Source organism: Octodon degus, unplaced genomic scaffold (assembly GCF_000260255.1).
Source record: "Octodon degus isolate 3935 unplaced genomic scaffold, OctDeg1.0 scaffold00180, whole genome shotgun sequence".
In the NCBI taxonomy this organism is placed as follows: Eukaryota; Metazoa; Chordata; class Mammalia; order Rodentia; family Octodontidae; genus Octodon; species Octodon degus.
In genome coordinates, this window is record NW_004524756.1 from 23,410 (window position 1) to 31,430 (window position 8,021).

Below are 8,021 nucleotides of genomic sequence, written 5' to 3' on the forward strand. Positions count from 1 at the left end.
TCTCTCTCTCTGCCACATACACGCACTTTAACATTGTCCAGAGAGGAGTTTTTAAAGTTCTCTAAGGTCTTTTTACCAGATACATGTTGGTAACTACCTTGATCTTTGCTTGACTCCACAGACTCGGGCCATCTCACTCATGCTCTTCTCTCTCTTCTTCTTTCCTAAGTGCTAGTATGGATCTCTTTCGTGGCACATGCACAGCAGACTGATGATCTTAGCTGCCTTAGCTTTTATCCTCACTTTAGGAACTCAGTATAAATGTTCAATCTGATCCTTGGGATCTCCAACCGAGCTTAAAATGTCAGGACAGTGGTTCTTGGCTTTGTCTGGAGGGCGGTAGCAGCAGCAGCACCCCCGGGAACTTGCTGGGAGCATAACTGTTTCTCAAGTCTAGTGTGACACCAGCAGCTCTAGCAGTGGACCCAGAGATCCTTGATAGTTAGGCTTCCATTTGGTTCTGAGCGTACTAAACTTCGATAACCACTGCCTGAAGAGATACAGAGGAAGAACTGATAAAGGAAGAGGAGGAGGAAGTTCTACAGGACAACACTGCTTTTGGTGGCAGTGCCAATAAGTGCCAACCGAGGAGGAGGTCCTGAGCCACCACCACCAAGGACTCTTTTTTGAAGCAGGGGCCTCATTATGCTGCTCAGGCTGGCAGCCAATGCCTGGCTTCAAGGAATCCTCTTTCCTCAATGTCCCCAAATGGTGAGATTTCAGGTAGGTACACCACGCCCCATCTGGCCCTTTGATTCAGCTTTCACTGAAGTCTTGGTGTTAACCTCATAAGAAAACCTCAGCTACTCCTCAATCTCTGACCCTAGAAATCATGTCAGATAATAAGTGAAGTCCATGGTAATTTTTCATGTAACTGCAATGATGTAGAAAGGCATATTGAATGTATTAAAAAATTAGGAAAATGATTTTGCATTCTCTTGGCACCTTCACAATGTGCTTCTACATAGATGTTCCTCCTCCCAATTCCCAGGAGATTTTCACACTGCTCCACCAAGCACTTGTATTAGAAAGGCTGATGCTTCTATAAATTGTTCTGGTGCTATTTTAGCTGTTAAACAAATTTGTGACTTAAGACTCAAAGGCAGTGTATTTATACGTGGTGCAAAAGTTTGAACATGGAAAGTCACCAAAGGCCTGTGCTAAAGACTAGTCTCCAACCTGTGCTTGGATTGGGAGGTGGGGAAACCTTTAGGAAGTAGGACATGATGGAGTCACAAGGCTGGGGGGGACCTTGAGACATTGGCCCCTTGTCTCTGTCTCTGTCCAGCCACCATGAGATGAACAGGCCTACACAGTCTGCCTCATCAGGTTCAGAAAAGGGCCATTGAATAACACTTGTGGATCTGTGATCTAAAATAACTCCAAGTTGATGCTCTCATGTACTTTCTCTCAAAAGCAGATCAGAAAATTGTTGTTAAAGACTGATGCAGGGGCTGGAGAGATGGCTCAGTGGTCTAAAGCACCTACTTGAAACAAGCTTGGCAAAGCACAGGGACCGCGGTTCGATCCCCAGCACCACATGCCAGCCAGACCCGCCCCCTGGTGGGCTGAGCTGGCCACACACACACACACAATAAATAAATGTAATAAATAAAAATAAATAAATATTTAAAAAAAAAAAGACTGATGCAAAATAGGTAGCTGAGCATAGTTACTATGGAAACCAAATAGTATTGGTAACAAGAAAATCTAATTTTGGCTTAATTTAATTTTTGGTTTTCTAGGATATTTTTGTTTTTGTTTTATCTCATATATCAGAATCTTTTCTCTGTTTCTTTCCATTCAGTGCTTGAATGGAAGCACTAAGAAATAATATATCTAAAGACATGCCAGATGGCTTAAGATTTTAATGATAAACCTTTACAGATGCTGGCTATGGGCTAATTATTTTGTAGCCTGTCACGGCACAGATTTTGGGATGCTTTCATGTGTGATCAAGGTCAGCCTTTAGAAACAAACATCATAAAACCAGCATACAGCCAGTAGCTTCAGGGAAGGGTGGGTGGGGAAGCAAGGGAGTGTGTGGGAGGAGGCACTGAAGAAATTTCTGCATCTCATGTCCTAGAGTCTCCTTTACTCCAATTACAAAAAACAAGACCAAACATCCTTCCCAAGTTAGGCAACTCAGTGATCTGTCTCTTGGCTTCCTCTTAATTGTTGTAATTATAAAAAGCAAAGGTAACCTATAGGAATTTTTTCAATTAAGCTAAAATATTCTCCTGATTTTCCAGTATATTTAAAGGGTCTTTTTACATAGTTGATATGTGCACAAGATTTATAGTGCTGTGTGAAAATGTCTGCAAAATTTAGTGGTTTACAACAACCACATCTACTACCTGGTATGGTTTCTGAGGCCAAAAGTTGAGGAGTAGCTTAGCTAGGTAGCCTGTGGCTCTGGTTTTCTCATGAGGTGAACAAGGTGTCAGCCAAAGTTGAAGTAAGGGGCCAGCTGTGTTGGAGTCACCTGCATTCCCAGCTTTTGGGGAGGTTGAGGAAGGAGTTTGCCTGAGCCTAGGAGTTAGAGGCCAGCCTGGACAGCACAGGGAAACCCTTGTCTCAAGAAAATAAGATCTGAATCAGAAGGCTTGACTGACTGAGCCCAGAAGAATTAAGCTATGAATGGCTCATTAACCTGATGATTTGCAGGAAGCTCCATTCTTTGCCATGTAGGTGTCTGCTATGTTATGAGAAGCTGACTTCCAACAAAGTGAGGGAGAGAGAAAGATGGAGAGGGGAAAGGAGAGGAGAAGGAGATGGGGAAAGAGAAGGAAAGGGAAAGGGAGAGATTCTTTACAAATTAGTATCTGCAGTTATCATCACTCTCATAATATTCTCTGTGTAACCAAGTTAAGTCTATACTCAACAGAACAGGAGTTTGGCATACATTTTGAAGAGAGAACTTTATCTACACCACCTGTTATGGCTTGTTTTTAGATGTTCCCCCAAAACTTCATGCAGTAATAGGTGGAGCTTTTTCAGGGATGGGTGGATCTAGAGTGCGTGACACTGGGATTGATTCATGGTTCTATGCTAAGATTAAGGACACTAGATTAAGGGTGTGAGTGCTGTCTTCCCTGGAAAAGATAAAAGGAACTGAAAGACACTGTTAAGGTCCTGTGTTGCTACTTGATGCCTGCCATTAGCTATTTCTGCTCTGCAATGCCTGTTGGCCATGCCAACCTGATGATTACGTACTGAAACCTCTACTAGCTGTGAGCTGAATGAGCTTTGCCCTCTTTACCATCGGGTGACAGGTATTTTGTTTCTGCAATAAGAAAAGTAACTAAGACATCATCTGACGCAGCAAAGTTATATCTAAAAGTGAGGGGAAAAGAAAGTGAACTTCAATGCAAATAAGTTTCTATACTTTACTAAAAGCAGAAAATGTTAATACTACTAGATTCAGACAGCTTGTATATTGTTTCTTGGTTGGTTGGTTGGTTGGTTGGTTGGTTGGTTGGTTGGTTGGTTGATTTTTTCAGTTCTTGATATACAACTCAGGGTTTCCTGCATTCCAGGAAAGCACTCTACCTCTGGAGTACAACCTGATCTCTTCATGAGCATTTTAATACTCAGAGCATCCACTACAACTTACCAAAATATATATCCTCAGAAGCAATATCATATTAGGGCTGGGGATGTAGCTCAATGGCATAAGTGCCTGCCTGGCAAGTGCAAGGTCCTGAGTTTGATCCCTGGTACCCACCCCCCAAAAAAAGAAGCAATATAAATAATTTAAAATTGAATCTGAAAATCTATCAACTGACCCATAGACAAGACAAGAGATATGAAAATGAGGAAAAAGGAAACATATAACAAGATGACAGATTTGACATAGCAACAGTTAGTTTAATTGTAAATTCTAAAAGAATTTCAATGATAAAAATACAAAAGTAATAATCATATAAATAAGCAATTGCACCACTAGGTATTTATTCCCAAGAAATTAAAACATATGTTCTTATTTAAACCTACATACAAATATTCATGGCAGCTATATTTAATCTTTTTTCAATAGCTAAATGATAAAAAGAGGTTGAATTACTTTTTAGTCTGTGCCCAGTTAGAAACTGGACCACAAAGCCGAGGTAAAGCAGTGAGCAAGAGGCACTTCATGGCTGTGTACAGACTCTCCCCAACTCTCCCATGAACACCTGAGTTCAGTCCCTTGCGAGATCTGTGGTGGCTGATTACATTCTCATTGAAGCCGACTGTGAATTGCACATGGTAGGGATCTAGGCTGCATGCTCCTTATGAGAATCATGCCTGATGATCAGAGGTGGAGCTGAGGCAATGAAGCTAGCACTGGAATGTGGGTGCAGATAAACATTAACAGAGAGTTTCAGCTACACAGACAGCATAATAAATCAATTGCTTTCAGAGTCATATCAAACTCCTACCAGTGACATGCAAGTGAAAATTAAGCTGCAACTGGTCTCAGGCTTTATAGTGGCAAGTAAGTCAATGGACTTCAATTTTTTAGCTACTTTGGTGGCAGGTATTAAGTCAGAAGCTGGCATTAACATACAGCTTGACTATTATCTTATACGCCACTACTTTCTGCACTACTTCTCAAAGTGATACTCAGTCACAGTTTTGATAAAGCCACTAGCCAACCCTAGTCAAAACAAATGTCACAGAGAGCAACCTTGAAGCATGGGAAGATCCAAGAATGAGACAGCAGAAGACTGTAAGAGTGACGCAAAAAGTGTGCATTGAGCAAATATACCAAGAATCTCACTTAAATTATGGGCTCATTGTAACAGAGATTCGTATTGTCCGAGACCACTCTGCAGAATATGTGATGACTGGCTATTCAACAAAGCCATGAATTCTTGAGAATTGCTTCAGTATACAGAAACCAAGAACATTAAGAGATAAGCCTTCAGGGATTTTCCAAAGAAAAAAAGTTGAACATGATAAACAGAAGCAACTATGGAAGACCCCCACTTCATCAATGTATCTGCACTGGAAATACCTAAATACATTGCTATGGATAAGAATGTTTCAATTATTGGTGAAGAGTTGATCTTGCCTTCTACTAAGAACATCTGTCATAAAGTTTTATTTTTGGTGGCACTGGGGATTGAACTCAGGCCTTTGTGCTTGCCAGGCAAGCACTTATTCTACTGAGCCCTCTCCCTGGCCCCATGTCATAAACTTTTAAGAGGGACTGTAGTACAAAAGGAAGCACATGTTCCTCTTTCAACCAGTATCATAACCAAATTGATGAAATAACAGAGTGTGGTAAAGTACAATTGTTAGGATTAATAAATCACTGTGGTCATAATCCAGATTTAAAGCTTTACCAAAGCTGTTAATACAAAACAATGCTTGTTTTACAATGATTTTTTTTCAGAAGGACAAGCAAGAGAATATGTATGGTGCCCCTTTGTTGCCAACCAATAATGCAGAGCCTTTGTTCACAAACTCAATTCTTTCTACAATTCTGGTCACAATGGAATTAGATGAAAACCAAAGCAAATTAAATTGTTAGGTTTGTTATTGATCCTACGGGGAAATTTGATTCAGTTCTCATCCAATTCAGTTTGCAAACAGGACTATGGAAAGAATTAAAGTCAAGAACCAAGACACCACTGTACCACAGCTGCAGAACCGCTCAAGTCCTTGGGTGATTACATAGGAGAAAAAAGGAATTGGTCATTCCATGACAATATATCCACAGGTAGTGATTGCTGTGACAGCATATTTCTCTGGCTCCAATATTCAGGTCAAAGGGGTCATTTCTGAATGTGAGCCCTTGAACTCTACCATCCATAAAGAAATGCTGGCCAGTCAGAAAATGTCACATGAATTTAATGATAACTTCTTTTGTTTTTGAAAACTATACTTTTACTTTTTTTAAGAGCATAAAAAATAATGAAAAGAAAATGATAAAGGAGTTCAACAATGGTTGCTATGTTGCATAACAACAAATTTGTTTGGTGAGATGGCTCAGGGGGCTAAGCACTTGCTGAAGCAAGTGCAGAGACCAGGGTGTGATCCTTGGCACCACATGCCCTGCCAGCCCTGCCCCCAGTTGAGCTGAGCCATGATGGAGTCCAGGTGTGGTGGCCCACGTCTGTAATCCCAGTGCTGGGGAGGCTGAAAACAGTAGGGTCACTAGAGTCCAAGCTGCATAGTGAGACACTGTACAATATACATAAAATATAAATTAAAATTAAATTAGTTATTCAGATTACCAGACATAAGCAGGAAAATTGGTCAAAAAAAGTAACAGAAAAAACAACAAAATTTAAGCATTAATTGTTCCTTACAATACACCAGTAGAAATCAGCAGTACAATTATTCAAGATATCCTGTGTTTATACATATATATTTTTCCCTTTCTTCTTTCTTTTCTCCTTTCCCTCATCAGAACCGCATGAATAAAAATAATTTTGTCTCCTTCATGTAGGAACCTGAAAGAGTAAATAATCCAAAAGGTACAATAGATACTGTGAAATGGAATTTAAGAATATTTTGCAGAATAGGGTTAAAATTATAAAGCACATTAAAGTACATGCCCTTGCTTTTCTGTCCACTCTCCACCCCTCTGGAGCACTGCTCTGGCTGCACCATGCTCGCTCTGAGTTCCAGGCTCCAGCTATGCTTGCACGGCCACCGCCTTCCTCAGCCACATCATGATTATCTACTGGGACCTCATCAGCCACAATGAGATATTCTCTGACATTTACAAGATCCAGGACATTGCAGATGGGCTGTGCCTGGAGGTGGAGGGCAAGATGGTCAGCAGAACAGAGGGTAACATTGTCGACTCGCTCATTGGTGGCAATGCCTCTGGTGAAGGGCCAGAAAGCAAAGACACCAAAAGCACAGTAGTCACTGGAGTAGATATTGCAATGAACCACCACTTGTAGGAAGCCAGCTTCACAAAAGAGGCCTACAAGAAGTACATCAAAGATTATATGAGATCAATCAAAGGCAAACGTGAAGAACAAAGACCAGAAAGAGTAAAACCATTTATGACAGGGGCTGCAGAGCAAATCGAACATATCCTTGCTAATTTCAAAAACTATCAGTTCTTTATTGGTGCAAACATGAATCCAGATGGCATGGTTGCTCTCCGGGACTACTGTGAGGATGGTGTGACCCCACTGATGATTTTCTTTAAGGATGGTTTAGAAATGGAAAAATGTTAATGGATTTGATGGTAACCTTGGATCTATCACTTGTCATAATTGGCTGCTGCTTGTCACCTGCACACCAGGATTTTAAACAATGGGACTGTTGTCATCTTGAATGCTTTGTTTATTTTGACTGTGATTTATTTGGAGTGGAGGCATTGGTTTTTAGGGGAAAAAAAAAGCACATCATGTAGGTTGTCTAAAAATAAAGTGCATCTAGACCCATTTGAGAGAATGCCTCTTAGTTTAATACGTGTTTAAACGAAGTCCATTGTAGTGTTCATGGAGAAGATAGAACCTGGTCAGAGACCACTGCTAAAAAGTGCAAGATTGTCTTCAAATACTTCTGCAGTGGAACTACTTGTAGGACTGGAATATAAGACTAGAATCAAATTTTAATTCTGAGTTGCAGAGAAGGGAAAGAGGCTATGTTCACAGCAGTGCCAACATTTGAAGTGGAGCCTTATATATCTCATCACCTGCAATGGAAGTAGTTAACCTGGAAGAGATTACTGAAAGAATAAAAAGACTTAACTCAGTTGAAAAAAAAAATAAAGTATATGCCCTTAACTCATATCTATTCAGGCAGTTTGTGAAAAAATACATGAAAAGCATACACATCTTCTCTTATACACAGAAGAGAGATGATGTTCCAAAGATAGATCACTGGCCAGAGTTTCTGAGTTATGAGAACTAGTCCAGAGATTTCTTTTAGAAAAGCACTCACCATTGGCATTAGAGTTCAGGGACACAGAATGGTTCACAAAATTTGCTTACTCATGTGACATATTCTACTAGCTCAGTGAACTGAGGTTGTCATTTCAAAGGAAAAGGATAATTGTGCTCAAGCTC

The 8,021-nt window shown here is 40.4% G+C and overlaps 1 pseudogene; it reads left to right on the plus strand.

Annotated features, from left to right (window-relative positions):
- The first annotated feature begins 6,665 nt into the window (after positions 1-6,665).
- Positions 6,666-7,199, plus strand: LOC105743867 (annotated as a pseudogene).
- The last annotated feature ends 822 nt before the right edge of the window (positions 7,200-8,021 follow it).